The 19,828-nt window shown below is 36.9% G+C and overlaps 1 protein-coding gene across 1 annotated transcript in view; it reads right to left on the bottom strand.

Annotated features, from left to right (window-relative positions):
* Nucleotides 1-19,828, bottom strand: part of ERC2 (ELKS/RAB6-interacting/CAST family member 2) — a 615,701-nt gene that overhangs the window by 497,882 nt on the left and 97,991 nt on the right. The window lies entirely within an intron of this gene.

The raw sequence follows: 19,828 nt of genomic DNA, 5'->3' as shown, positions 1-19,828 counted from the left end.
TTTTCCCTCACTAGCATTTTCAATCAAATAGCTTCAAAGTTCATTTCACTAACCACAGAGTGCCTAGTTATTTTCACTACCCAAATGGTTCACGATATAATCATAGTAAAGAATCTGCCAGAAGAGGTGTTTCTAAAGCAATGATTGTCTCTGAAGTTGAACTAATTGTCCTTTTTTGGGGGGGAGGGTCTATGCTTACTTAAATCCTTGCTCAAATTATTGTGCACTGTCCAGAAAAGTCTCCATGGCTGGGGAAAAAAGTACCATATTTGACAAACTATCTTTTGTCCACCCTCACTATCTTTAGGTTGTAATATTTTACATTAATGAAATTATCACCAAACTCATAATTTTACTCTCAATTAAAGCACATGAGTGCTTCCCTACAAAGCTATTGTTCTTATGGGAAAGTGCTGCATAGACCTCCCAACCAGTATGAAGAGACAGTTGTTAAATGAGTTTTGCCCATCTTACAACCTTTCTTGCCATAGTTGATAAGTGAATCACTGCAGTAGTTGAACCTGGCTTCCCCATTGACTTTGGTCATCAGAACATGATCACACATGACCCCAGGACACTGTAACCATAATAAATATTAGCTAGTTGCTAAGAGTCTGGATTTTAATCGCATGACCATCAGGATGCTGCAACAGTGTAAGTGTAAAAAATGGTCATAAGTCACTTTTTTCAGGACTGTTGTAGCTTCGAATGGATGGGTTATAAGTCAAGAACTAACTGCATGGGTCATATTGGCTCTAAAATTGTTTTATTTTCACAGGCAGCAGTTCTTGTAGTTTCAGTTGATGGGAAGCCAGAGCAGGGAGGGGAAGAGAAATGCTTTTGTGCTCATTTCCTGCTTCTTCCCTTCTAATTTCATTGTACATTAAGCAGAAACAACCAACTTAATATTAATTTTATTGACAAAGGACAAAACCACATAGAGCAAGACTAATGATTAATCATGTTTATGTTAGTATTTAATTGTAAATAGTAAATAATTAAATATATGTTTATTTTTAATAAATATATTTTGCAATAATTTTGGACTTTGATTGTAAGTCAACTTTATATATTAATTATGGTAGTGTTCTTTTAGAAGGAGCTGATTTGTTATTGTATTGTTTTCTTTCGTTGACTAATTTAACCATAATGTTTAGTTGTTTTCCATATAGTTCACTGCCAAGGGCTCATACTTAAGCCTTTACTTTTGACACTAAAAGGCAGAATGTAAATATTTTAAAGAAAATAAATATCCATGTCATCATCTCAGGAGATACCACAACTATTTGTGTGTGAGAGGGAGAGAGAAAGTGCCTTATCTGGAGTGTTGTGTGTCTAGGCTGCCTTCCCAATTGAAATTAGTCAAGCTTTCTCTATGAGTTTTTCACTAAAACTTAAAAGACAAGTTTACTTTAAGTGGTTTTTAATGTGCAACACTCATTTTAATGCTGTCTATTCTAATTACTGCCTATTCTAACATTGGGTTCTCTTTCTGCTGGATTTATGCTGTTTTTGCTGTATCTTAAATATTGATTGCATTGTATTTTCTTTCAGCACGGTTTAAGAAAGTATCAATTTTCACTAACTATATTAAGATAATGAATCATGCCTCTATATAATCATAACTGCATAGCTGGACTGTATCTACTGAGTATATTCTCTTAAATGTAGTTACTGTATAAAATATTTGTTTCCAATGAAACAAATAAAGGTATATAGGTACTTTACAACTTACAACTAGAACATTTTATTGGCCAAGTGTGGTTGGACACACAAGGAATTTGTCTTGGTGCAAATGCTCTCAGTATACATAAAAGAAAAGATACAATCATCAAGAGTCAAGAATCATAATGTACAACACTTAATAATAGTCATAGAGTACAATAAGCAATCAAATCATCCTAGGAAACAGTCCATATAAATCATAAGGATACAAGTGACAAAGTTACAATCATACAGTCACAAGTGGGAGGGGATGGGTGATAAGGAGGAATAGTAATAGTAGTGCAGACTTTGTAATAGTTGAACAAGGTTGAGGGAATTATTTGCTTAGCAGAGTGATGGTTTATGGGGAAAAACTGTTCTTGTGTCTAGTTGTTCTGGTGTGCACTGTTCTATAGTGTCATTTTGAGAAAAGGAGTTGAAACAGTTTATGTCCGGGATGGGAGGGGTCTGTAAATATTTTCACAGCCCTCTTTTTGACTTGGGCAGTATACAGGTCCTCGATTGAAGGCAGGTTGGTAGTAATTGTTTTTTCTGCAGTCCTAATTACTCTCTGAAGTCTGCATCTGTCTTGTTGGGTTGCGGAATCAAACCAGACAGTTATAGAGTTGCAGAAGACAGACTCAATAATTCCTCTGTAGAAGTATTCATTTAGTGACTGTTCAAAGTTACAACAGCACTGAAAAAAGTGATTTACAACCAATTTTCACATACAATAAATGCAGCATCCCATGGTCAAAATTTGGATGTTTGATCATGTATTTATAGCATGTATTTAAAACAGTTGTACAGTCTGGGGCTCATGTGATCACCATTCGTAACCTTCCCAGCTGGTTTCCACAAGCAAAGTGAATGAGGGAAGCGAGATTCACTTAATTATCACATGATTCCCTTAACAACTGAAGTGATTCACTTAACAATTGTGGTAAAAAGGTTGTAAAATGGGGTGCAACTCATTTAACAACTGCCTTGTTTAGCAATGGAAATTTTGGATTCAACTGCGGTAGTAATAGCTATTCAAGCTTGTCATCCACTGTACTCAGTCTTTTCCATTCTCTGACAAGTAAATGTTATGTTGGTCTATGATTCTAAATAAGGATTTGGGTTGGGGTTGGGGAAGGTGGAATTGGAAATCCTACTAATCCTGGCATGCTGTAACACAACCGAATCCTATAGTGAGGAGGATTTTAGAAATGTATCCTATTTATCTTTTAATGTCTTCTCTATGCCTTGAGGAAGGACATAGGAAAGCAGCCATTCAAGCTATTATGCTATGAGAGTAAGAAAAGATTCTAGGTGAAAAGAACAGTATTACATGTTCAATGCTCAATTCTATAGGTTGCTATTGCATTAAAGCAAGGCTAGGACAGAACTGCAGCACCTAACTGCTCCTGTCAACACTGACAAATGACCAGCGACATGAGTTGGAATTTGGCAACATTTGAATACATCATTCTGTTATAAATCTTGTCATCAATAGTTATGATGTTCTGCTGCTATACCAGATGATTTTTTAAAAGATGGAATGAAGATTTTTGTTTCTGTAATCAACACAGGATTAGATTTGAGTATTTTTTTAAAATATTCTAAATCCCCAAAGTTGCATCACAACACTTGGGAGAGAAAGAAAGAGAAATTGATGAAGAGAAAGGGTAGATACAAGAAGAGATTTTGATTAGGAAGGCAAGGAAGGGAAGAAAATATAAAGCAGACTTTCCAAAAGGATGTCCTGAAGAAATCTAAATTTCAATTTCCACAATTCTGTTGTCAGCATTGCCATTGCTGAGAATTTTGAAAGTTAAAATCCAGTTTTGGAAGAATCCTGCTTGGAAAAATTTAATTTAGTCTAATAGTTAATAATTTTAATTGTTAAACATCAAAGAAAGGACTAAGGAGAATCAGGTCCAGATAACAGAAATTTAAAGGGAATGAGATGGCTCACTGAAAGAGGGTGTTCATTTAGAACAATTGCTGCTGTCATCATCATGAGACGTGGTCATAATATTGAATACATAACAGTAAGAACACATATATTAAAGTTTAATTGTGAGTGTTTAAGATTTAGTATAGCTATAAAAGAGAAAGGTAGAATATATATATTCTATATCTATGGTTATGATAATTTACATTGATTTAGGGGGAAAACATATTTTTCCTAAATATAGGATCAATGGTTTGTTTACATTAATCCAATTAACCTCCCAAGCAGATTTGAGCAGATCAGCGTAAGGCAGTACAAGTTTAGATATGGTCAGTCCATGAATGAGATACCAGCCATGGAATTCTAGGCCTGATGGCTAGCTGAACAAACATTCCTGAAGAAAGCAATTGTAGGGAGGCATTTCTATATGATTATCAAGAAAACAGCATGGAAACGATTCTCATAATCAGGAGCTGAGTTTGACTCAACAGAACATTTACCTTCCACACAGAACATCTGTAGCTGAAGTATATAACATGGCCAGCAAATGATTAGGCTTTAACAAATCAGATTATTACTTCTTTGTTTTTTTTTAATTAACTGCAAGAGCCCAATCCTTTGAAATGCTGATAACTTTCTTAAATACTTTTTCTAATTTCTAGAAACAAAGTTGAAAAAAGTTAAAAGACTTGCTTCAAGTTGAGTTCCTGGTAGATTATCACAAAGCCCATAACCTTTTGCAAGCAGTTTCCTCCTTGTACGCAAGCTGCTTCCCACATTTTATTCCCTGGTAGTCTTGCTTTGTGAGTTCTCTTGATCTTCTTGTTTCATGTCTTGACAGCAATGCATTTATTCTTGTAATTTAATCTTTCTGTATTAACTGAATGTCATGAAACAGAAGATTTTTTCAACTGGTAATAACAATATACTGTTAAATGATGTTGGATTTGTTCTTTCTGCAATGCAGGAAGATAGATGAAAACAATATTTATATATGCTAATAATATTGATGATCAATCATACAAGTTGATTTTACAATCAACTTAGCTTGATCATCAATATTTATTAGATGATATAAATTGTTTTCATATCAAGTTGCATTGCAAAAGCTGAATAGTGCAAATTTTCAAAAGATGAAAAAAAGCTGAATGTGTATTACAACATCAAATGCTTCAACTGGAATCAAAACTAATATTCAAATCCAGTCACATGAATCTTTTTATATGAGAAACATCTAAAGTTGAGATCACCTCCTGGTAGCTACACAAAAAGGTTTCTATTGTTTTCTTTGAAACAATTTGGCTATGATTTATCACTGCCTTCTTCCAGGATTTTTTCAATATCCCAATCTAGGTATTATGAAGATGGAAAGCAAAAGAAGGATAATTAATTTTTGCAGGCAGGTAAAGCATTCCAAAACGTCCAGAGAATGAAGATTTATTTAATCCTTGTGGCTTCATAGGGAAACATACTCCAAAATGAATCAGTTCCATGCACATTTTAGTAATATCAGTTACTAAAATGCCCATCTGGATAACAAGCAATCTTCAGACACCAATTAGCAGAATTATCTGCTGTCACCGTGTAGACCAGGAAACATGAGATTGCTTGTGTGTTTTAATTTTTATAGCTGCCCGTCACAACAGGCAAGGATGGTGAATATAAAGAAATACAAGTTGAAAATTTAAAAATGCATAGAAGTTGAGAAAAGTGTCAAATCGCTTCCGGTTTGGGTCTCTTCAGCGACAGACCAAAATCCGCGATCATGCACAGTTTTGATCTGTGCTCACCACTGGAGCGCCCCAATCCTTTCGATTCGGGGCTGAAGCCACCCCGTAGAGGTGGTGAAGAGTGGGGAGATTGCTAGCCGAGTGGAGGGGAGCCGCATCTCTCCTCCTTGGCTGGTCTAAACTCCCTTCCCCGAAGGCGGTTGCAGCGGTGGTCAGAAATGGCCACCTCAAAGAAGAACCCAACTGGATAAGATTGTGCAGGAGGAAGACAAAGAGGAAAGCAGGACAGACTGGGCTAAACAACAGAGAACATCTAATCAAGGTACCTGAATGTAAAAGTACCTAGAGGGATACTTCTGAAAGAAGATCTTTAAGCGGCGAAGGAGAGAAAAAAGGAGGTTAAAAACCCTTTTTCTACCTTTATATTGACAATTACAAATGGTATGGAAAGAAATTTATATTGATCTATTTTGACACCAATAGGCAACCAAGCTGAAATCTAAGTGTCAAAAGGAGAAAAAAGATTTTTTTTCTTGGTCATTTTAAAGCCCTAAAAAGGAGAAGAGTGGAGGCAAAAGGTTGGGACTTGGAATAATGGAAAAATTGAGTGCCACCTGGAAAAATAAAGAGGATTAACAGTGAAACAGTGAAAATCTTATTAAAAGATACAGTAACCCACGGAAAGGAAAAGGAAAGGAAAGTAACAAGAAGAAACAGTCTGGGATCATTTGGTGATTTTAAAAAAAGGTTTTGGCATTGGTTTTTTCTTTCTTTTTCTGTTTTTACTTAAAGTCAATCGGGTGGTTGTTCAAAAGTGTTTAAAATGCCATCACCCGTGGAGGAATTGAAGATGAGTCTTAAAAACCAGAAAGAAAATGCAGAAAGGGGAGGAAGATCCTTTGCCTTCGTATTTGAATTTTTTGAAATGAAGATCCTGAACTATGAAAAGCAAAAGGAAAAGCTTTAAGAGCAAGTAGAAGGGCAGGATAAAGAAGAAGCCATTTTCAATGATCAAATATTGCAAAGTGTGATAATAAGGGGGAAAAGGGGGAAATGAGTTAAAAGTTTGAGATCAAAGGGAACATCCAAAAAGAAAAATAGTCTGAAAAAGAAGTATAACAGCAAAGAGAAGCAGAAAAGAAAACTACAGAAGGGAAAATTAGAGAGAGAAGGGTATTAAAAAAGGGATGAGAAAAAGGGGGGAAAGATAGAAAGGGAAAGAACTTATAAGAGACAAAAACAGGAAATAAAGAAAAAGGGGAAACATACTAGGATTAAAGGTATTTGCTCAGCTAGAAAACACAGAGACAATGGTTAAATTAAGTTAAAAGTGAGGATTCTACAAAAGATAGTGTTGTGACAGTAGTATACTGTAATGAGTTAGAAGTGAAATAAGTAAATAATCTATGACATAAAACTGTATTGTTATGTAATGGTATGTTTATTTATAATTAATGCAATAATAAAGAAGAGAGGGAAACATTGCAATTGTTTCTAAACATTGATAAAATATTGAAAAGAAATGTGAAAGATTTATAAGGAAATTTATACCAGTTGTTAGAATGAATTTGAATAATTATTTTGCTTATTAATAGTAAATAATTTATAAGATAAAACTGTATGACTATCCAATGGTATGTTTATTAACAATTAAGTAATAATGAAGAAGGGAGGGAAACATTTCAAGTGTTCTCAAAGATTGATAGATATTGAAAAGAAATGAATGATTTTGAATAACTATTTTGTTTACTAATGTTTATATATATATATATATTTTTGCTATGTTTTTAGAATTTTTCTTTTTATATTTTCAAGGGGAAGTACCAAGCAGAGTCTGAATGATGAGATCTACATGATATAAAATAGATATTAGAAATTTGAATGTTATAATTTTAGAATGCACCAATTCAATGTTTAATGAGATTTCATATGATAATAACAATAAGATTTAAAGGTGTTGCACTTCGATTGGCAATCATAGGGGGAATTTTGCTTCATAAGAATGTTGGAAGAGAACATATGAAATTGTAAACAAGACAGATGAAAGTAAAAGTACAATGAATAAAAAGATATCAAAATTTAGGTAAAAGAAATACAATTGAATAAGAAGAAAATGAGATAACCATAAAAGAAAATTAAGAGAAGTAAAGGGAGATATAGTGAGAAGTTGGAAAAAGAGTACTAAGATATGAAGTTGAATACATAAGATGAATATGCATATGAAATTGTGTCTGTATGGAAATGTGATAACGTGGAACGATGCTGTACTCAAATAAGATGTTTTATTTGTTTTGTTAAAACTCAATAAAACTTTATTTTAAAAAAAGAAAGAAAAGTGTCAAATCAATAACATTAACAGGTAATCAGAGTTGGAAGGGAACTTATAGGTCATCTAGTCCAACCCCCCGCCCAAGCAGGACACCCTATACCATTTCTGACAAATGGCAGTCCAATCTCTTCTTGAAGGTCTCAAGTGATGGTGCTCCCACAACCTACGAGGGCAAGCTGTTCCATTGGTTGATTGTTCTCACTGTCAGAAAGTTTCTCCTTATTTCCAGGTTAAATCTCTCCTTGTTCAGTTTTCATCCATTATTCCTTGTCTGGCCTACAGATGCTTTAGAAAATAGCTTGAGCCCTTCCTCTCTGTGGCAGCCCCTCAAATATTGGAAGACTGCAATCATGTCTCCCCTGGTCCTTCTCTTCACCAAACTAGCCAAGCCAAGTTCCTGCAACCATTCTTCATATGCCTTAGTGTCCAGTCCCCTAATCATCCTGGTTGCTCTTCTCTGCACTTTTTCTAGAGTCTCAACATCTTTTTTATAATGTGGTGACCAAAATGGATGCAGTACTCTACGTGTGGTCTTACTAAGGCTTTATAAAGTGGTATTACTACCTCCCTTGATCTTGATTGTATCCCTCTGTTAATACAATTTAGGATTACATTAGCTTTTTTGGCGGCTGCTGCACACTGCTGGCTCATATTTAGCTGATTGTCCACTAAGACTCCAAGAGCCTTCTCACAGTTACTGCTATTGAGCATAGTTTCACCCAGTCTATATGTGTACTTTTGGTTTTCTTACCTAAGTGTAGGACTTTACTTTTCTCTACATTGAATTTCATTTTGTGAGATACGGGCCAATGTTCTAGTCTGGTAGTTCCCCGGTGCTCCAGGATTTTTGAAATATATGGTGCAGTGGTTCTGAGATGACCTCTGCCAGCTCCTTTAAAACTCTGGGATGTAATCCATCAGGCCCCGGTGATTTATGTTCATCAAGATCAGACAGGTATTCTCTTACTATTTTTTTCTTATTTTAACTTTTATTTCTGGTCTGTCTTTTACAGTTATGTTTTTGGTGGGTTGAGCTATAGTTTCTTTTTGCATGAATACCGATGCAAAGAATGAGTTAAGCAGTTCTGCTTTCTCTTGTGTTGCCTGTTACTTCCTTGCTGTCTTCTCTCTTTAGTAGGCCGACTGTTTGCTTAATTAACACACCCCAGGGATAGGTCCCTTCAACACTGTGGGCCCAAGGACCAGGCATAGTACTAAATCTTTAGGGCCTTAAGAAAGGCCTGTGAGTGGGACCATCCTGATCAGGGGTAGGATTCAACTGGTGTTAACACTGGTTTGGTCAGAGTGTGTTTTGTCCACAAACTGCTATATATAAACATTCAGGCTTAGGATACCTGTTCCTTAAACCTATATGGCAAAAAACTGTCATTCTAAAAAATGATTTTCCTTTTTTAAACAAGGCTTTTTGACAGGTCACCTACTGCACAAATCATTGGAAAATTGTTTTCTTTAAATATATATATATATAGCTATCATCCACATCTGTAAAAAAAATCCCTATATATATATAAACATACCCTTGTTGAACAACAGGGCAATGTTTACTGAAAATTTCTGTTACATTTCAGTAACAAACAATTTGGAGTTGGTTTGCATTTAGTGTAAATAGAACAATGAAATTCACATACTAATTTTTGTTGTTAGATAAATGTGTTTAGAAAGAAAAAAGAATATCTAAATAATAATAACATCCCAGACTTAACAAGCATCGATAAGAAAGACAAAAAAGACTGGATAGTGAATGTTGCAGTCCCTGGAGACAGCAGAACAAAAGAGAGAGAAATGGGAAAAATATATAAAGACTTGCTGATAGAAGTCAAATGACTGCTCAAAAGAAAACAAAAATAATATCAATAGTAATAGGTGCCTTGGGTTCAATCCCAAAACATCTGTAGCATCAGTTGAACACCATCAGTATTGACAAAATCACCATCTTTCAATTGCAAAAGGCACCTTTGGAACAGCTTACATCCTGCAACGGTTACTTTAATACCTTTAAAAAACAACATCAGTCTATTCCAAGTCCTTGGGAAGGACTGAATAGGTGAATAAAAATTCCAAACTCAGTCTAAACATCTGGCTGACTGTGGGACCACCCATAACAAATAGACAAAAACATATAACATTGACTCTGTTTAGTGCAGTGATTAAGGTACTTGGCTAGAAACCAGGAGATTGTGAATTCTAGTCCTTCCTTAAGCAGAAAACCCAGCTGTCATGGAAAAAATAGAAGATAGAAGCCATAAGTATGACAACTGTCTTAACCAAAAATAAGGGCAGGATAAAAAATTATAAATAAATAAAAATGGTAAATAGCCCAAAATTGTTCCCAGAGGTATTTTCTCAGTGTTTTAAAGACATATAATTTTTAAAAAGCTGAGAGCTTTAGGCAACATTTAGAAAAATGTTATAAGTGTCTTTAAAATGTAGGAGCCCATGGTGATAATCCTATTTCTAATGAAAACCACAAATCATTATATAGCTTGCTTTGCTTTTATTCATCATTAAAGAAACTAACACTCTAGTTAAAAAACGTTAGCATGCAAAGCAAACTAATAAATCTTTGCAAGAAGATAGTATGGGGCATAACTGGAATTATATACAATTACCTAAAAAATTCATTGAAATAACTGATTTCATTGAAACTAACTATATAGGCACTATCTGATAAACACGAGTAATTTTAACTACAGATCTTTGGCAATTGAAATGCAAATGTAAGTTTTTACTACAAACGCAATTGTACATACAACTTTAAATAACTGTTATGAAAGCAGAATACTACCAAACCAAGCAAAGTGTCATCTAGCTTATATATAATTTTTCTCCTCTTTCTTTAAATTCTCGAATCCTACTGTTACACATAGCTTTAAGGTTTCATTATGTCCTCCATTCCTCTATCCCAGTCTGAAAAAAATCTCACTATTTCCCCTATATTTCTCCTCCACTGGATCACTCAATTTACCCAAATCGCCACAATCTTGTCTGAACTAATCCCAACCCAATAACTGCATTTTGAAAATAAAATATAGCTAATTTCAATCACAGGTTCTTAAAAAAAAAATAGAGCTACTGGTTTATCCTTGGGCCCACACATCTAAGAACCACACTGAGTGAGAAATTGGAGACCTATCATACATTGTCTTTTTAAAAGGAGATTGGAGGTGGGAAATGGCAGTGAAGACCAGGGAAATGCAAACTCCATTCTGTTTACAGTATGTGATCTAAATACCTACCCATGCCTACAGTTCAAATCAAATTTCTATCTAGAAACCATGTGCATAATACAGAAGGGCAACATGCTGTTCACCAACCCACCAATCCCCTTTCACCTTTTAAAAAGGAACAGAGAAGAGAAGCTTGTAAACTTCAAGTGGGACCTGCTGAACATATTGCAAGTTTTGGAAAATAGGACTGAGTGAACCCCATCCCTATCATGAAATGCAGACGTGAAACTGCCTAGCATATAAAGGCTTTAAACCAGTGGTTCCCAAACTTTTTCAGTCCACTGCCCCCCTGATGCTACAAACTCACCCTCAATGCCCCCCACCCAGGGACGGGATTCAAATTTCTGTGGGTGTGGCCTAATTTGAGGGTGCGGTTTGCTGATAACATGACTGGGTGGGCATGGCTTGCTGGTCACGTGACTGGGTGGGCATGGTTTGATGGCTGGCAAACCAAATACACTTAATGGCCGATTGCTTAGCAAGCGTACTAATTTATGACTGACCTCCCCAGAACTACATGACCTGTTTTTGGAGTTTTGACAGCCATGCACACACATATACACATACTCCCTTCCAACCCTGCTGGAGCAGGTCATTGGACTAGAATCGGCAAAGCATCTCGGATTAGATTCTAGTAGTGAATAAAATCTAATCAGAGATGCTTCGCTGGTTCTTGTTGATTTGTTTTATTTGTATTTTTTTATTTTATGTTGCTGAATTGCATTGACATGTGTGTCCCTTCTTGTGCACAACCCAGAAGCTTTTGTGATTCTTTGCAGCAAAAATTACCGACCTCTGGCTTTGCTCTACTTTTCAAATGTGCTGGCACTGCTGTGTTCTAGGTGCTGGCTCTGCAGGTCCACCCCATTGAGCCCGCTGCACTGGAGGGACCTGCCAAAGCAAGTCCAAGCGGAGCGGTGCACCAAATCAATGGGGTGAGCCTGGGAGAGGGAAAGAGAGAGAGAGAAAAAAAAGAGAAAAAGAGAAAAGGGAGAAAAGAAAGAGAAAAGGGAAAGAAAGAAAAGGGACAAAGAAAGGGAGGGGGAGGGGGGAGGGGGGAGAGAGAGAGACCTGATGCATCAGATTGAAATGAAGTCTAGTTTAGAGGCCCTTTTCCACATTGAAACATCTTTGCCAGCATCTTTGCCAGCACATTGAAACATCTTTGGCTTCTATTAATTAAAGGTTTTGTGGAAGAAACATGGCCAAGACTATCAGGAAGCTCTCACATTTTGTTGAGGCTTTAAACAGCATCCATTGGACCAGACCTCCACCCTAAAAAATTGCTTTTCCCCAATGTATTACAGTGCCAGTTCTGAAGAAGGCAAAACCAAAATGTATTGGCAAATTACAAGAACACACACACACACACACACACACGCACATGCACACATTCCCTTCTAACCCCGCTGGAGCAGGTGATTAGACTAGAATAGATATCTCACAATCTTTCTCCTCCCTCCCTCCCTCCTTTATTTCTTTTTCTTTCTGTCCCTTCCTTCCACCACCACCCCCTCTTTCTTTGTCCCTTTCTCTTTCTTTCCCTTTTCTCTTTCTCTTCTTCCTTCTCTCTTTCTCTGTCTCTCTTTCCTCTCTCTTTCCCTCTCTCAGGCTCACCCCACTGATTTTGTGCAGCGCTCCATTCGGACTTGCTTGGGCAGGTGCTTCCAGTGCAAGGGGCTCAATGGGGTGGACCTGAAGGGCCTCACCCCAAACGCAGCTGCCACTTTGGCTTTGCTCTCCTTTTCCAATGCTGTGTTCGGGGTAAGGCCCCACAGGATCACCCCACTGAGCTCCTTGCACCAGAGAGTGCAAATCAATGGGGTGATCCTGCAGGGCCTCGCCTTGAACATGGTGGCGGCAGGATTTTTTCTCGCCCCTGAATTGTGCCCTGCCACTCACCTCCAGAGCCTCCCTGCCACCTCTTAGCACCCCCCTGCTGGCCCCCGTGCCTCTCAGTGGCATCCCACCATCTCCCAGGGGGCGGTACCACCCACTTTGGGAACCACTCCTTTAAATAAAACCTGCCTAGTAGTTGTTGTTTTTAAAGTGGGGGGAAAGACAACTATTGTGCATTTCACTATTGTAAATAGTTTTAAGAAAGCAATAAAACACAAAATAGGTAACATGAAATAGCTCAGCAGAATTTTAGTACCAATTTTTTCCCCTAATAAGTAATCTTCCTTATTTTGTTTTCCAAAGGAAAAGTCATCCCTCCAGTATTCTACTGTTGTTTTAACCCAAACTTTAACTGAAAGGGCCATATGCCTTCAATTAACAGTGTTCTGGCCTCAGACTGACAAGAAATGGTCGGCATGAACTATTCCCATGGTTCCTACTCTTTGCTGCCAACAGTTACCAGATTTTAGTTAATGTGAGGACCTACCTTCGAAAGAAGCAGAGGGGTCAATAGAACGTACCACATTTTTCACTTTTTTCCACTATTGAGAATGCTCCCCAAAATTTTAGAGCATACCTCATGACTATTAAAAAAAGATTTTAAAAAAGAAATGGAAATATAGCTGGAATAAGAAGTTGATCTCAAACACCAGAACAAACTAGTACTTGTTCCCATCCCTGTTAATTGGTGTATAAGAATAAGTGGCCTTGTTGGGGTGTGCCTGATCTTCAATGCACAAAATGAATGGGCTTCATTCTGCTGCCTCAGGTTTCAGAATCCCAGCCTTTTCATTAAGGCTAGAACTTTCAGCCCATGACAAATAAGCTTTAGAGTTCAAACAGAAACCAGAGGGTGGCAAAAGAAAAGAAAAGCCTCAGCTAATTCTAACCAGCACCTTTGCCTTTAGAGACATAAACTCAAAACATCTACACACCTGCCTTCGCATTCAGCACATCAACCGAGTCACAAGCATCTAAAGGCAATGAATACTTTGGCTGTTGCAACCCACTTGCAAGAACTTCCTACTCCAGCCTGGAGCGTGACATTTTTGAAGTTTCAATCAAGATTCTGCATTTATGAAAGAAATCCATTAAATGAGCCAAAAACATCAAGGGCTGCATGAAAGCTAATCTTCAACATGAGGAATAGGTTACTGCATGGAACAATCATGAAGACTTGTAAGAGTAACAAATATTTGTCAAGATTAAGTAGTTTTAATAAAATATTTACCATTTTTTGCCAGCTTGTCATGTTCTCTCTTCTATCCAAGTTCAGACCCATGAGAGAGGCAGTAATTACACCCAGAAGATATACTTCCTCAAAAATCCGAATTTCTTTCTTCTTGTGATTTTTTTAGGGGAGGGGGGCGAAACAGTGATATCCACAGCTTAAAAGACCTTGGGAGGGAAGCTCATACTGACACCAAGATCTATTCCCTTTTGCAAAGCTGTAAACTATAAAGGGTAGGGGGAACTGAACAGGTCACTCCACCACCTCTGTTGGGATCAAATGACATTTGGCTCCCCTCTGGCACCCCTGCACTCTTCAGTGGCCATGATACCCAGCTGTAAAACATTTGTGTGATGTTATACAAGTTTTTTTATCTTTATTTCTTAAATACTGCACCAAAGTGTCATCCAACACAGCTGAGCCAAGCCTGCTCATCTGAGCCAAATGTTGAAACATTCCGTGTTTGCACATTTACCCTCACAAGGGTTCTTCTCATCGCATTGGATGTCTATCTTGGTCCCCAATCTGTCCCTGAATCAATGAATTATTGCTCAGCCATGTTCCCTATTTGCCCATCAGCAAAGAGACAGGCTTTCTTGCAGCTGAAAGGCTTCTCGGATAGGAGATGTGGCATGATTTAAACACAGTTGCTCTGAGACCATAATCTTTTGCCTCTGCTTCTTTCATTTTCTCAATCTTCTCTGCTCCAGCTAGCCAAAGGCTTATACCCTTCTGCAGCAAGGACTTCGGTTTGGAGAGAAAATGATTGATTGCGCAGCAATCATAGTTCACAGATAAGGGAATTCGAAGAAAATTAATTGACCTTTATTTTCTTAGTGAAGGAGGACCTATCAGTGATAGAAATTAGGTACTGACAGATGCTATCTTTCTCATTCTCCTATTTAAATGCATATAGATGCATCTTTTTTATTATAAGGAACGATTATATATACAGAGAAAGAAAAAGAGGTTGGCTAGTGATCACTTTTATTAATAACAGTGAGATTGTACAGCTATACCTAAGTGCTATTTTTTTCCCTCTGCCTATGTAACCAATTGATCAACTGCAGCCTTTCTGAAAGATTAGCAATATAACTGAGGGAATTCATTTGTCATCCCTTTGAGTTATTTCTATCATGTATTCTTTTGGAATAATTAACCTTTATTTTTGAGACAGCAGAAATGGCATCACATCTAGACTTTCCAAAAAGATGTTGAGACTTTGGAAAAAGTGCCCAGAAAAGCAATCAAGATGATTAAAGGCTTGGAAAGTAAAACATATGAAGAACAGTTTCAGGACTTGGGTTTGGCTAGGCTGGAGAAAAGAAGGACTAGAGGTGACATGAGAGCAATATTCAGGTATTTGAGGGGATGCTACAAAGAGGAGGGGGTCAACTTATTTTCTAATGTTGGAAGTTACAACCCACCCCCCTCCTAGAAAAATGAAATATTTTAAGATATATTAAAAAGGCAGAATATTTCCCCTAAAAGAGATGTAGAATCTCAGAAGCAGAAACTAATCTGAGAAACAGAAGCTCACCCCCACCTTTGTTAATGGGTGGGCCATTAAGGCATGGGCCAGAGTATTCTATATAATAAAGCCGTCTAGCCCTTTAATCACATGGCCTAAAAAGATTGCATCAGGCCAGCGCTCAGGTAAAGCCATGTGGTTCAGACAAAGTTAGCTAAGAGCCCCCCCACCCCCGGCCCTTGGGAGTCTGACAGCCAATGGGATAGATTTCTTATACAGGAACAGGAAATACTAAGGTGTGGCCCAACATAGGGTATAAAACTAAGGGTCTCTCTGTATCTTGCCCCTTCTTTTCCTTCATCCAACATCTTGAAGTATGTGGTCGTCATTTTCACTTTGGAGCTCCAAGGCATGTGGTCCTGCCCACCATCTTTAGCAGTCACCATATTTCCAGTATCTTTCTTCCCCACTTGGAACTGAACCCAGGAGGATATTTCTTCCAACACTAAAGCACCAGAAGGTAGGACAAAAAACAATGGACAGAAACTAATCAAGGAGAGAAGCAACCTGGAATGAAGGAAAAAAACTTCCTAACAGTGAGAACAATCAACCAGTGGAACACCTTGCCTTCAGAAGCTGTAGGTTAGCAGTTCTCAACCTGTGGGTTGCGACCCCTTTGGGGTCTTAGGGACCAAGACACCACTCCTCTATCCATTGGGGGTCACCGCAACATGAGGAACTGGATTAAAGGATCGCAGCATTAGGAAGGTTGAGAACCACTGCTGTAGGTGTTTCATCACTGGATCACTTTTAAGAAGAGACTGGAGAACCACTTGCCTGAAATGATATAAGGTCTCCTGGAGAGTTGGACTAGAAGACCTCCAAGGTTCCACCTAGCTCTATTCTATTCTATCCTAATCCAGAAAATCCACTGCTCCCGTTATTCTGAAAATTATCAACCCAGGGAGAGACTATTTTGACATTTTGTTCTAATGTCAAACTGCAACTATAATCCTCCAATGATACCCATAAACAAACTAAGCAAGCAGTTTTATTCCCTCAGAGGAGCTTCTATCCCAGGAGGTATTGGGGAGGAGGAAAAGTATAAAAGACAATACATGTTTCCTTGATTTAAAAACACACACACACACACACAAAATACCCACGGACATACATACCTGTGGCAAATATACTTTATATCACAATGCTTCCCATCAATCCAATGGATTTCTTGTGCCATTCAAATGAAATGGAAATTTCTTGATATCCTTATGATCAGGATTTTAAATAATGCTTGAGAATTTTATTATGCTTTTACCTGGATTTTAATTAGCACTCATGCAATTCTCAAGCTACAACTGGATAAATAATCTCATATTAAAGAATTGTACATCTATCCCATTTGTTTTGGGAATCTCTTAAGAAACAGACTGTTCATATTATAGTTTTATGAATTGAAGATAAAGTTATTCTGGAGAATATGCAGCTAAGGAATGGGCAATCCTTTGGGTAATGAACTTTTTAGTAGAAAGGCAGAAATAGTCTATGAATTGCACCACTGCCAATACAAAATCCAGGTAAAAGCATAATAAAATAATGGAAAACATTTAAAAGCAAAGGCATCAGAAGTAGTAAGTTTTGGGGAAAGAGGACATTGTGGCCATTGGTGTTACAATAAAGGAAGGAAGGAAGGAAGGAAGGAAGGAAGGAAGGAAGGAAGAAAGAAAGAAAGAAAGAAAGAAGAGGGAAAAGATGGCAGAGATAGTAAATAAAAGAGCCAGAGGTTTGTGAAAGGTGGGTATCTCTCCTCTCAGCTTTTTATAGCAACATAATGTGAGAGAATTAAGCTAATAAAGCTTCCTGTTCTAAAGATAAATAGTTGAAAGTTCAGTCCTGTTTGGTATTTTTATGAGGGCTGCTATTAAAGAGATAAATGTAATACTAGTATTTGCCTCCCCATTTGGCTATTTTGTTATGCTAATAAAATCTAGATAACTTTTCCTCCCACAATCTTGATTTACCAGATTATACAATCCTAGTCTTTAAATGGTATTTTCTCCAAGGAACTCTCTTTCTATCTACATATTTGAAAGGAATATACCTCTTGCAATAATTTTATACCTGAATGAGTACACACAAAACAGAAATTCTACAGATCAAAATTGATCAATCAAAACATTGTATTCCTCAATGGATGTTCAGAGAATGTTCAGTGCTGTTCTTGTTATACTGAAGATGAAATAAATTTAAAGGAATGATAATAGAGATGTAGTCATGTCTATTAATAGGTGCTTCAGCTGAGTATTCTTACAATGATGAACCATGATATTGCAAATATGTCAAGGATTAAAGTTGTTAATGCTTCTATTTAATTATATCACCAAATCTACAAACTGTCAATTTATGAAGACCTTCCGATCTCTTGAGTTTGTGCCATTGCCAAAAGCATCATAATATATTTTATGACGATCACTTGCATACCAGATAGTAAATGCTGCCTTTAAAAAGATCTATTAATTCTTGGCCTTTGAACTCACTTTTTCTTTGCAAGAAGAAAAGACTGCAAAATGTGATTTTATGTCACAATTTAATCTATTTAAACATTGGGCTGTAGTAATTTTTACATGCTGTGAATATTATATTTTCATTGCAGTAACATAATACTTAAAGTTCCAGCTCTATATATACCTACCCCCCCACCCCCCAGAAAAATCACAAGTATAATCCTAAAGGTTTTTAATCTCATCACTAAATGTTAACATGATAGAAGTGAACTATTAACATGTGAACAGGCAATAACTGTGTCAGCTTCACTGATTTTTAATCATTTGATAATTTGTTTAATAATTTCAGTAACTTTTTACATTAGTTCTGTGATGTTTTTATGTCTTTATTTTATGTTTTACTTTATCTGATTAGCCTTAGAACTGCAGTTAACATTGATCACCAACTATAATAAAATATATTTATTATTTGATCAAATTAATGTCAATTAAACATACATTTAATTTAACTTTTGAAGTAGGGCCATAGCATTCCTCTCAACCCAGAAACTTTAAATGATTCTTGTCAAAGAGTAACAAAATTTAGCATAGCCATTTTTTCAATTTACTGCCGAAACTATAAATGTATCTCCATTTCTATTCTTACTTTTTTTTTTCTCTGCTTATCATCTCCAAAACTTCTCCATTCTTAGGAACTCTAAGTTTTAGTTGCTCAATACTTTAAAAAAAAATTCTCCATTTTTCTCCTTTATTGGTTTTCACTTGTTTCTTAAATCATATCTTCTAAACGCAAGCAGTTAGAGGCAGTTAATATATTAGTTATAAGTAGTCCCTATTTAATGTCTATTCATTTAGAGATTGTTCCAAAATTATGATCACATTAAGAAAAGGGATTCAGGACAAGTGCTCAAAGTTTCACTATTGAAATGCCTCCCTCAGAGATACATGAACAAAATTTGGACCCATTTTGGCCCCTGTATTTATGACCATATTTGGGTCAACTGTTTACCTAGCTGCCCCAACAACCAGCCTACCCACTGCTGTCATGCACCACTATATAGCCAAGGCTTAGAGCAGCCTTTTTCCATACCAGGGCTTCTCTCAAACCAACATAGACTTGGTTCATCTAGCTCAGTACCTTCTGCTCTACTAGATCAGAACAGCTCTGAAATGTTACATGTAATTTCTAGATATAATACTTGAAGATTGATGGATATGATGATATACCAATCACTTTCCAAGTTTCTCAGCTTGTGCTTACCATTAAAAAAGTAAAGGTTCCGCTCGAACATACATGCTAGTCATTTCTGAGTCTAGGGGGTGGTGTTCATCTCCGTTACAAAGCCGAAGAGCCAGCACTGTCCGAAGATGTCTCCATGGTCATGTGGCCAGCATGACTAAACACCAAAGGTGCACGGAACGCTGTTACTTTCCCACCAAAGTGGTCCCTATTTTTCTACATTTTTACATGGTTTTGAACTGCTAGGTTGGCAGTTTTTCCATGTAGATCTGCTACACAAAGAAGTACAATTATGCTTAGCAGCATGGCTCACTGTGTAAATGGCATCTTCCTTGCTTTTTTCCTATGTCATTTTTTAAAACATCAATTTTACCAAAATGTCTACATTGTGCTTTTGATACAAAACCAGAGTGACTGAAACTAGATTGTACATTCTCCTATTACCAAGCAGTATGTTTAAAAGAATGTAGAAAATCTATCAAACTCTTTTTTAAAATGATCTGTTTTTCCACAATTTAATTTAACATATCTGC

Source organism: Pseudonaja textilis, chromosome 2 (assembly GCF_049901715.1).
Source record: "Pseudonaja textilis isolate UNSWEBS1 chromosome 2, rPseTex1.2, whole genome shotgun sequence".
In the NCBI taxonomy this organism is placed as follows: Eukaryota; Metazoa; Chordata; class Lepidosauria; order Squamata; family Elapidae; genus Pseudonaja; species Pseudonaja textilis.
The sequence above is the reverse complement of the archived record's forward strand: the minus strand, read 5'-3'. Positions and strand labels throughout refer to the sequence as shown.